Source organism: Orcinus orca, chromosome 6 (genome assembly GCF_937001465.1).
Source record: "Orcinus orca chromosome 6, mOrcOrc1.1, whole genome shotgun sequence".
Lineage (NCBI taxonomy): Eukaryota > Metazoa > Chordata > Mammalia > Artiodactyla > Delphinidae > Orcinus > Orcinus orca.
The window spans coordinates 58,368,116-58,380,624 of NC_064564.1; the positions used below are offsets into that span (position 1 = coordinate 58,368,116).

General features: G+C 37.8%; 1 long non-coding RNA gene across 1 annotated transcript in view; it reads left to right on the forward strand.

Moving 5' to 3' along the window:
• The first annotated feature begins 1,722 nt into the window (after positions 1–1,722).
• Positions 1,723–12,509, forward strand: part of LOC117203768 (uncharacterized) — a 399,299-nt gene continuing 388,512 nt past the window's right edge. Inside the window, exons 1-2 of the long non-coding RNA XR_007477754.1 lie at positions 1,723–3,657; positions 7,904–8,037. This is a non-coding gene — a long non-coding RNA (uncharacterized LOC117203768). The remainder of the gene's footprint in view (positions 3,658–7,903; positions 8,038–12,509) is intronic.

The window sequence follows — 12,509 nt, forward strand, 5'->3', positions numbered from 1 at the left end:
TTATTAATTTGTTCTTTTATGGATCGCGCATTTGGTGTGTATCTAAATAATCTTTGCCTAACTCAGAGTCACAAAGATTTTCTTCTAATTTTCTAAATGTTTAATAGATTTAAGTTTATATTAAGGTCAGTGATTTATTTTGAGTAAATTTTTATATATTGTGTGAGGTATGAATCTGAGATTTTTTTTTGGCATATATTCAGTTGATTCAGCACATTTGTTAAAAAGACTATCCTTTCTCCACTGAATTATCTTTGCACGTTTTGGAAAATCATTTGTCCCAATACATGTGAGTTTATTTCTGTTCTATTGATTTATCTTGCCGTCTTTACATTTATATTGCACTGTCTTTATTCTAGCTTTAAATTAAGCTTTAATTTTGGTAGCATTAATCCTTCAAAATTGTTCTTAATTTTCAAAATGCTTTTGGCTACTCCGGGCACTTTGCATTTCCATATCAGTTTTAGAGTCAATTTTTTTTTTTTTTTTTTTTTTTTTTTTTTTGTGGTACACGGGCTCGTCACTGTTGTGGCCTCTCCCGTTGCGGAGCACAGTCTCCGGACGCACAGGCTCAGTGGCCATGGCTCACGGGCCCAGCCGCTCCGCAGCATGCAGGATCCTCCTGGACCAGGGCACGAACCTGTGTCCCCCGCATCGACAGGCGGACTCTCAACCACTGCGCCACCAGGGAAGCCCGAGTCAAATTTTTAATTTCTGAAAAATATGCCTTTGAAGATTTTGAATGGGATAATGTTGAATATATAAATGAATTTGAGGTGAAGTTATCCCTTAACCACATTGAGTCTTTTGACCTGTGAACAAAATATATTTCTTCTTTATTTAGATCTTTCTGGTTTCTCTGAGCAATCTTTTGTAGTTTTCAGAGTACAAGTCTTTTGCATCTTTTATGAGATTTCTCTCTCCCCAATTTTTAATACTATTGTAATCTGTATTATTTTTTAAATTTCAATTTCTGTTTTTTTGTTGCTGGTATATAGAAATACGATTGGTTTTGTTTATTGATCTTATGTTCAGCAAATTTACTAAATCACTCATGGTGGTAGCTTCTTTTCAGATTCCATTAACTTTCCTATCTAGAAAATCACATCATCTATGAATAAAAGAGTTTTATTTTTCCTTTCCAATCTGGATAACTTCAGTTTCTTTTTCATTGTTTTATTGCATTAGCTAGAACCTTCAGTACAATATTGACTAGAAGTGATGAGAACTTACATCTTTGTCTTATTCCAAGTGTTTAGTTCTTCACTATGTTGTATGATACTAACTGTGAGATTTTTGTTTATCCCCTTTATCCAGTTGAGTAAATTCCTTTTTCTCTAGTTTGCTGGGATTATGTATCGGTATGTTTGATTTTGTTCAGTGACTTTTTCTGTGTCTGTTAAATTGATCTTTTTTGTTAAGTTTATTAATATGTTGAAATACATTTATTTTTATTTATATATTTCCAAATGTTCAACCAGCCTTGAATTCCTGGAATAAAACAGACTTGGTTATAATGTATTATAATTTTTATATATTGTTTGATTCAACTTGCTAAAATTTTGTTTAGAATTTTTACATCTGTGTTCATGAGGGATATCAGTGTCTATTTTCCTTTTCTTGTAATGTCTTTATGTCTTTTTTTTTTTTTTTTTTTGCATTACGTGGGCCTCTCAGTGTTGTGGCCTCACCCGTTGCGGACAGGCTCCGGATGCACGGGCTCAGCGGCCATGGCTCATGGGCCCAGCCGCTCCGCGGCATGTGGGATCTTCCCGGACTGGGGCACGAACCCGTGTCCCCTGCATCGGCAGGCGGACTCTCAACCACTGGGCCACCAGGGAAGCCTTGTCTTTATGTCCTGATGTCAGAGTTTTGCTATCAGAGTAATGTGGTCCTCATAAAATGGGGAATATTCTCTCCTTTTCAATTTTTTGGAAAGAGTTTATGTTTAATGGTAATATTTCTTCCTTATATATTTGGTAGAATTTATCAGTGAAGTGATCTGGGCCTGGAGTTTTCTTTGTGGAATGGCTGAGCTGTTAACTACAAATTAACATGCATTCCATTCTCATAGGGCGAAGTGGTCTATAAATGCCGATTAGGTCAAGTTGGTTGATAATGTTGTTAAGATCCTCTGTATCCTTAGTGATGATGTTCTGTTTACATATTCTATTAATTTTGAGAGAAGGATATTGCAGTCTCTTACTGAAATTGTGGATTTCTCTCTTTTTCTTTGTAGCTTTATCAGTTTTTGCTTCATGTATATTGAAGTCATATTATTAGATGAAAGAACATTTAAGCTTGCTGTGTCCTCTTAATGAGGCTATGTTGTTTTGCTTTTTTGCGTGTTTGGCAATTTTTTATTGTATGTTAGACATCTCAACATTGTGGTTTTCATTTCTAAAAGTTTGACATAGATCATTTTTACACAGAATTGAATGTTTGATTTTGTTGTGTTTCTTTAAACAGTGGTGTTTAAACACCTAAGTGGTTATTCAGAGTACACAGAAGTTCTAAAAGTTATTATTATAATAGCCATCTTCACACATGCCTGAGCAAGTATGTAAAGTTTATATACAATGAGTAACATATGATCTTAATTTGAGAGGATTTGTAATAATCTTGATGAAAATAAAAAGATATGTTTTTGTTTTTGTTTTTGAGGTACGCGGGCCTCTCACTGTTGTGGCCTCTCCCGTTGCGGAGCACAGGCTCCGGACGCGCAGGCTCAGTGGCCATGGCTCACGGGCCCAGCCGCTCTGCGGCATGTGGGATCTTCCCGGACTGGGGCACGAACCCATGTCACCTGCATTGGCAGGCGGACTCTCAACCACTGCGCCACCAGGGAAGCCCGAAGATATGGTTTTGAAATGAATTTAAGATACGAATAATACATTCAAGAAGCCAAAGGAGAAACAACAATTTTTCATTCTATACCACATTTACTTTTGAGTATTTAATCATATTTAAATGAAATCTAAATGAAAAATTTTTAAATATAAACAATTAAACATTTCTTCAGCATATACTATATTCAAGGCAGTGTGGTATGAGCCAAAAAAGGAAGACATAATATGTCCTGGTTTTGAGAAATTTATTGGGTTGGCCAAAAAGTTAATTTGGGTTTTCCCGTAAGATGTAATACTCTTTGGTTGGGGAAATAAGACAGAAAAAAAGGCAAGTAGTGTCAAATGAGTATAAGTACTATTAGTATAACTTGGTCTCTGTTGTCTGTAGAGAACTCAAAATTTTTAATATACATTATATCTACAAGGGTCCAATGGGAGTCAGTTATGTTAGGACTGTCTCAGGACCCTAAACAACACAAAGCATGATACCCCAAAGCCCCCATTGCTGAATGCCATTCTCCTTCAAAAAGTGTTGTTGTTCTCAGTGGCATCCTGTCTACTATTCCTGGGAAAAGAGAGACTAAGTTTGTCAGACAGAAGCTGCATCCTAACTCTCTCTCCTAGCTTGTGCTTCAGACATCCACCGGCTTGCACTGGGTAACACCCTTTGTTTGATTAATCCACTTCTAAATCACTTATCTGCAGCCTTTCTGTATGAAGACTTAAGGGGCTCCAGGGCAACTGAAACTACAGAGGTGTGGCTCTACAGGAGCAGAAACCGTGAGACCGAGAAGTTTGTGAACAATGGGTATGTAAGCTTGGCCCTCGGGCCATACTAAACAGTAGATACAATCACCCCAAAATTGTTTTATATGTGTAATTTATTTTCCTATAATTAGCAAAGTATCATTTGTATTCTATAAGAAAATAATGTTGGTATGCATACTATAAATTTAACTGTAACCTGTTTATAACACTGTTTATTTCACCAGGAATAAAATGACTTATAAATAAACAGGTATTACTTCCCTTTTCCTTACTTACCCTAAGATCCCATTCATTTCTTTTCTTGCCTCTTTGTCTTTTCTGTCAGGTTTCTAATTCTCAGCCCCTCATCTCTCTTTTCTATCCTTTCCTTCTCATGATGGTGTGCATGAGGTAATGGGTTAATGTTTTTGACAGATTTTATTAAAATCAGTATTTGAAGGTCTGCATGAAGGTAATCTTCCACAGTTGTTCTCTTGGGAAACGGTGCAATATACTAATAAAATTGCCACTGCACATAACCTTTTTAGAATCCATCTTTGACAGATTTATTCCATAAACATATTTACTTTTGCGTTTCCTAAATTTATAAACAAAAGTTTTCTCTTATGTTATATTTTAATGACTTCTGATTATTTCAGATACTCAGAGGAAAAATAATGCTTGGCTACTGTTGAAGATGTTCAAAAAAATGCAGCACAGCCTCTCAAGGTAGTCTGAAAAAAGATTGTCCAAAGAACTTCATGAATGAAAGCATCATCACCCAAAGCTTTTGCCTTTCAAAATAAAAGTCATGTTTAAAAAATACCTTTACTTGAATAGATAGTATAGAGTTGCCATATGTGCCTCCCCTGACACACACACAGTTTTCCCTATTATTAATATCTTGCATTGATGTGATACATTTGCTATAATTAACAAACAAATATTGACACATTATTCTTAACTGAGATCCATAGTTTAGATTAAGGTTCATGCTTTATATTGGACAGTTCTTTGGCTCTTGAAAAATATATAGTGTCAGTTATCTACCATTGCAGCATAATAAAGAATAGTTTCATCATCCTAAAAATCCCCTGACTTTTACCTGTTCATCTCTTCCCCTTACCTCTGGCAACTACTGATTCTTTTACTATTTCTAGGGCTCTGCCTTTTTCAGAATGTCATGTAGTTGGAATCATATAGAATGTGGCCTTTTTAGACTGGCTTCTTTCACTTAGCAATAGGCCGTTAAGATTCCTTCATGGTTTTGGTGGCTTGATCGCTCAATTTTTTTTATTGCCAAACATACTCCATTCCATGTACCACAGTTTGTTTATCCATCCACCTATTGAGGGGCATCTTGGTTTCTTCCAGTTTCTGACATTATGAATAAATCTGCCTAACTTTCCTGTGCAGGTTTTTGTGTGGACGTAAGTTTTCAACTCAATAAGGGAAATACCTAGGAGTGCAAATGGTGGGTCATGTGTTAACAGTATGTTTACTTTTGTAAGAAACTGCTGAACTTTCTTCCAGAATGGCTGTACTCTTCTGCAGTCCCACCAGCAGTGAATGGGAATTCCTCTTGTTCTGTATCCTCACCAGCATTTGGTGTTGTCAGCATTTTGTATTTTAGCCATCCTAAATGTGTAGTGGTATGTCATTGTTGTTTCAGTTTTCAATTTTCCTTATGACCAGTGGTGTTGAGAGTATTTTCATATGCTTTTCCACCTGTATATCTTTGGTAGATGTCTGCTCAGATGTTTTGCCCATTTTTAAATTGTGTTGCTTGTTTTCTTATTGTTGAGTTTTAAGGGTCCTTTCTCTATTTTGGATACAAATCACCTGTCAGATATGTGTTTTGCAAATATTTTCTCCCAGTCCTTGGCTTGTCTTTTATTCTCTTTCACAGAGCAAAATTTTTAATTTTAATTAAGTCTGACTTAACAATTTTTCTATATTTTCTCATATTTTTGATGTTGCATCTAAAAACTCATTGCCAGACGCAAGGGCACCTAGAGGTTCTCCCGTGTTATCTTCTAGAAGGTTTATAGTTTTGAATCTTATTTACATTTAGGATTATAATCCATTTTGGGTTATTTTTCGTGAAGAGTATAAAGTCTGTGACTAGATTCATTTTTTTTTGCATATGACTGTCTAATTGTTCCAGCACCATTTGTTGAAAAGAGCATCCTTTTTCTATTTATTTGCCTTTTTTTTGTGACAGAGATCTAATGACTATATTTGAGTGGGTGTGGTGTTTTTTCTCCATTTTAAAAATAACACTTAACTAGATTTTTTAAAATAAAATGAAATATAAATAAGAAAAACACAAATGATCTATAAAGAGAGGGCTTCCATTTGTTAGATGATTGAGTAAAGTTGATTTTGCTCCCTTGTTTCAGAAATCATTCCAAAGCAACAAGGATAATGGGAGACACAGACACAGATTTTATTTTTGATAACAGTAGATTTTTTTTTTAAACTCTAAATCACAGTATCCAAGAAAAGGATTGCGAAATGTTGTGCTGGTTAAACAAGGATGCCAGGAGGCACTTAGATTTTGTTTGTGGGGCTGTGAATCTCTAAACAGCTGGAATTCCCCAGAGTCAACATACTTCCTAGGGACAATGCCTTCTTTGGAAGAACGGAAATGGGTAATTGGGCTAGTTGCACAACTTTCCTGAAAGCAATTTTATACTGTAAAGAAGCACACTGTGCGCGCGCGCGCGCACACTCTCCCTCTCTCTCTCTCTCTCTCTCTCTCTCTCTCTCTCTCTCTCTCTCTCGCTCGCTCGCTCGCTCGCTCGCTCGCTCTCCTGTTACATAAAGCACTTCAGTATAAACCAGAAATAATTTCTCCTATTTTGGAATGCTGGTCTCTTATGCATGAACTTCCTTTAATTAATTGGTAGAGGATAAATTTGCTTCATTCAAAGACATCTAATTTTTTTTTTAATTTGAGATACTACAAAAAGTCAAAGAAACAGAGAAAACAGAGGTCAGAGAATATTGATAATGATGTTGCCCTAAAACATGAAAATTGTGATTATAGGCATACATTTAAAAAAAGTAAAACACTTTTTAAAATATATAATAAGAGTTGAAAGCAGAGATATGAGGGCCCAGAGAGATGGCCATGTTGATAATTTTCATCTAAATAGCCTCAAGGAAATGGAATACTAGAGACGACCAAAAGATATAAGTACCTTCTAGCTCCGTCATAGATTAGGTACGATATTCAGTTAAATATGATTTGAGACATATCAAAAGCCAGGCCTGCCCCCTCTAATACCTCTTCACCTGCCAACCTTGGCATTATCCTCTCCTTCTGCCTAACACAAGAAGTTAAAATAATTCTACTCCACTAGGTCAGGCGGGCACCTGTGTATCAGCTTAACCAAGACTGTATGGAAATGTACACTGCCTGCAAAAAAGGATATGAGTTATCGATGGCTGCTTTGACGACCTTGTCTAAGCACGTATCAGTTCATCTCTTGAGGCTTGTTGAACGTTGCATAGAGCCTGGCTGTGAAGACGAGATGATGGTCAGATAAACTGTAGCGCAGAGTAGCCTAGGAGTAGCGCGCCACAAGATGGCGCTAGACTGGCGAGAACAGACAGTAAAAAGCCTCAGAGAATTGAAGGAAGTATTTTTGTCCATTTTGGAAGGAGGTTGCCAAGAAACAAACATTTTCTTGGGAAGACACGTATCTTTTGATCCAGTAAGTCCAAGTCTGAATATTAGACTCTACTGGAAATCAGTTGTGTGACTTTAAGCAAGTTACTCAAGCTCTGAGAGCCTTGTCTGTGAAGTGTAAGAGATGTTTGTATCGTTGGTTGTTGGTAGTTTTAACTGAGATGAAGTTCGGAAGGTACCTAGCACAGAGGAGGTGGCATTCAGGCTGTGATGCACAATTCCACAGGGCAGCATTCTCAGTGTGGATGACACTGGAAGCTGTGGAACGTGGAGGCCCTAGGCAGTCAGTTAGGATGACTATTATTATTGCTGCCTTCTCCTTTTGCCCAAAGGCAGCCCCAGCCAGTCATGTACTGGAATAGCACAGGAAAATTAATTCTCTGCTCTTTCTGTTTTACTTCTTGTTACTTTACAGCCTTATACACGTGTGATGCATGAGAAAAGGGCCTAAACTGATAGAAGAGTGTTCCTGGTCAAAGCCCCATTATTCTTTAACTAATTTGGGAAAGTGAATCAATTAAGAATTTGGTCCCCAGTTTCTTCGTCTGTGAAAAGAGAGAGTTGGACCAGATAATCTGTAACACTCTTTCCCTAATTCTTTGTTTTACAGGCTGGGTCCCGTTCAGTCCTTTCATCCTGGTACAGTTGCCCATAGAGAAGGAACCTTGTTCTTAAAATGGCAGTGAAATTCATTGAACATGAATTCCCAGAGGATAGGAGAAATGGGCCAGACTTCTCCTACAAGTATGTGGCATCTAGTCCTTGGCAAGAAAAGGAAGTTGTCAGGCTAAGCTTAAAATATTCCTCTTTGCTGACACAGTATTAATTAAATTTGCTTAATCATTGCTGCAACTGTTTAGCAGAGAGGACTTACGCACAGAGGGCTCAGGGAGCAAGCAGATTATGGGAAAGTATGGGAACATCGAGGGCAGAATCATGTTTACAATTAAAGTTGAACCTCCTCTCTGTCTCCCTCCCCCCTCGCCCTTCTCCCTCTCTTCCTCCCCTTCCTGTCACTTCTACTACTCCTTCCTCTTTTTAATTTCAAGGAATTGAGCAGTTACTCAGAGACCTTGGCGATTGCGCTGGGGCTCTGTCCAGCTGAACAGCCCTCCATTCCCATCTCCCTGGCAGTTACCCACAGTAACTAATGCAGACTGAGAACACACACGTAAGTCCCTTTCAAACGAAAGCCATCACATCTACTCCCACTTTCTTAGCAGGTTTTCTAAATCTTCAATAAGTTTGTGTTCGCTGGGAATGAATGTCTGAATTTAGGCTTCAAAAATATTCCTCCCCCCGTCCCAATCTGTATAATTACTGTTTTTTTTTTTTCCTGAAGCCTTTCAAAATACTGTAATTAACAGATTGGCAGATAACCCATAGAACTGCAGTTAAGGCAAATATAGTATGCAGCTGTCTTTGCATTAAGTGATTAAATCAAATAGCATAGTTTTGAAGTACATTTATAAAGCATAAATTTACCTCCTGGCAAAACCGTCTTAAGTAACACACCCTGCACCATCTGTTCACTCAGTATTAATAACCGTATTTCCCAGGACGATAGCTACGGAGAGCAGAGCTACCAGCTGTGCAGAGCTAAGAGGTGCTGAAGGATTCTTTGGAATACTCAGCAACTTTTGGATCTTCTTAAGGATGCTCACAGTGATTGGGCATATGAAACACACACACACACAACATATATGTGTGTGTGTGTATATATATATGTGTGTGTGTATATATATATATAGGTGCACATGCATGCACATACACCCATGCATGTGCCTACACTTGCCCATGTACACACGTGCACACACACACGCACACCACCTCAAGGTACAGATGACTGTATGCTCACTTTCCATGAAGAAGACAATACACTGGTGTGACTTTAACTGTATTTATTCAAGTACTTATTTCATTAAATGATTCATTCAGCAATGATTTATTAAATACCTCTGTGTGTTAGATTAGGTTCTAGGTAGCAGGAATACATTGGTGAAGGGCCGTGGCCCCTGCTCTTATGGAGCTTACAGTCTAGCACAGAAGTCTCATTAATAGACTCACTACAATACATGGTAATGATTTAAAGGCAGGATAGAAACTCCCATTTAGGTTTATAAAATCAAAAGCTATAAATATTTTGCATTTCAAGGCTATGTGTAATAAGTGAAAACTGTTCCATAATCAAAAATGTATCCAGAACCTGCCATGAGTGGCAGTAGCCTCAGTGGACAAAAGAAGAAAAAGATGTTTCCAACCAGGTAAAAAAAAACTGAAGGTAGCGGTAAAAAGAAACGCTAACTTGAATGATTCAGACTATTGTGCAGAGTTTCAGAGACAGCCAGCAACTACTGAGACATGAGAAGCCTGAATGGGTTTCACAGAGCAGTGGTGGTCTGCCCTGGCTGCCCCCTGGAATAGTCTGGGAGCCTGCAAAAAATATTCATGGCCAGGTCCCACCCCAGATCAATTAGATTAGAGGATCTGCGGATGGGGCTTAGACATCTCTCGGGTTTTTTTTTTTAAGTTTTGGAGGTAATTTTAATGAAACTTATCCTGCAAGAAGTGGAATTTGAGCTAGATGTCAAATGATGGTATAATCTAGAGCTTTACTGGCCAATATGTTAGCCACTAGCCACATGTGGCCATTAGAACTTTAATTAATTAATTAAAATGAGATAAAAGTCAGGTTCTCAGTTGCCTTGTCCCACGTCATGTGCTCAGTAATCACCATAAATTCTGTTGGAATGTGAACCAGATGGATGAAGAAGAGAGAAACTGGATAATGATAGGAGTTAAGGCATAGTGTTTGGAGAATTCATTAGCGGCTGCGGGGAGAAGTGACTAGCTGCTTACAGCAGTGGGAACTTGTGAAAAAAGGTATGTAAGGGGGAGTGGTAGGAGATGGTGATAGTGAGGGTCCCTCAGTCAGATGGGAATACTTAGAGTTGAAGCAATAGCCAACAGGAAGTATGGAAAGATTGGATGTAGGAGAATGATAAAAGGGAAACTGTGTTAAAGCAAATGGCCTGGTGTAATTCAGGATGGATGGAGGATAGAGTAACTGGAGTTTGCAAAGCTGCTTTTTTCGTACCAGGCTCAATAGGAAGATGGGATGAAGACCTAGTCCAGTTAGCTAGAGCACGTTTCACTTTATTTCTAGTTTTATCTGGGAAGTCACACCAAAGCTCATTTAAGCTTAAAAAAAGTCAAAGATAGGATGGACTCAAACTTGTCAGCTTTCTTGAAGACATAAAGCTAGAGCTTCCGAAGTCATAATTTACAGTTAGGAGGGATTGTACAGGCCATCCAAGCCAATTTTCTCAGGTCATAAGTGAAAACATAGAGGTACGGAGATGGTGAATGAATTCCCCATGGTCTCACAGCTAACGCAAGGTAGATACTGAACCAGAGTACAGGCTTTCCAGTTTCCAGACTGGGAGCCCTTTTATTACATACCACTTTCCAGATTTTAGTGTATAGTAAAAGTCAAAGACAGTCACACACACAAAAATAGCTTTGTCATGAAGGTTTCAAAATGGAAGTACTTTGAGTAGGAAAGCAAAGAGCAGGAATGTAAATAATCAGTTGAAAATCAAAGATCAGATATTACTATTTTGTGCAGGAAAGTGGAAGTAGATTCTTAAATTTTGTGGTTTACATGAAACACCAAGAATGCAAGCATCTAAGCTTCTTTTACTTCTGTTAACGATATGATTGCTTCTTTTAGGGGTACCAATCATTTGATCTTTGGGGACTTAGCGTTATACAAAATCTTGTCTACCTAAGAGTCCATTACTCTTGTGAACTCTTGTGAACAATGCCTTATTAGAAACACACAGTGCTTTCTGTTACGGCTGCTTAATCTAAAGATAAAAAGAAAGGTTTCCCTTGGTAAAGTCTGAGTAACATAGTGCTGCCAGACTGGACTACAAGATTCAGCCTGCAAAAGAAGGTATTCTGAGCTTTGCTTTGTATCAGTATTTATTATTGTATCAGCAGCTATATTTGACGTGCTTATAATTTATTAATAGTCTTTATCTGGAAGCAGAAACAAATTCCATAATTCTCGTGAATCACATATCCTCCAGGCATTTTTTAAATCTAGTTTTTGTTTGCTGTCACTGGTACTGAACATTTCTCATTGCAGTTCATGCAGAAGCTGTTCACTGAAAACTGGTATCTGGCCTACTCCAATATTTTCCATTTTATTGGTCGATGGGAGTTGGCTTTAAACTACCAAGCTTATAATTTATTACCGGAACAGACAATTTAAACATTTTAGGATGTGTTCAGGCACAGCTCAAAGTTTTAACAAGGCTGCTGTCTTTATTTCAGAGCCCTTCCCTGTCAAGTAGGCTCTTGTATTTTAACAAAGAAATCACTTTTTTTTTTCTTTCAGTTTTCCCTTGAGTTAGAATGTGTATTGAAACACTTTATGAGGAAGGTAATGTGGGGAAGTAAAGTTAATCTCCAGGAAGGAAAAAAAAAACTGGGAGTCTTTTGAGGTCATATAAAAAATAAGTGAAAAGATGGCCCAATTATTTTGACAGCAGATGGGATCTCTAAGCTGTTAATTAAGAGACTAACCATTAAGAACATGAAGACTCAAGTTTCTAGAGGTTTACTCCTTCTTTTCTGGTGTTTTGAGAAGATTTGATTATATGGTACTATTTTTAAATGTCATTTTATAGTTTTAAAAAATGACAGAAGCAGCACCTTAACAAAATGATCATCCTGAGGGGACAAGAGTAAAAAACCACCGTATTCCAGGTTTTCATCTTACGTTAACTCCAAACTATTTCCCCCGTGGACAAAAGACCATTCATTACGAGAAGTAGGTGATATAATTCAACATGCCTATGCTAGGCCAACTAATAAATCAGGCAAATGGGTGCCCTAGGCAACAGAATGGTATCTTCAGCTGATGGGATAAATAGGTGGATGGACAGACGGCAGAATGAACTGATGGATAGATGGGCAGACAGTATTAGTACTCATGTGAACAAATGCCACCCAGTGTTCATGTCAAATAGAAAAAAAGCAGGAAGAACCAAGAGAATTGCCAATTGGTAGATAGCCTCAGTAATGACAGTAGAAATAACTCAAGGAACACAGTTCTTTCTGGCACGAGCTTTGTCTTACTTGACTTTATATCCTCCGCATCTATCATAGTCCCTCTCATTCAGTAGTTCAATAAAGTTGCATAAATG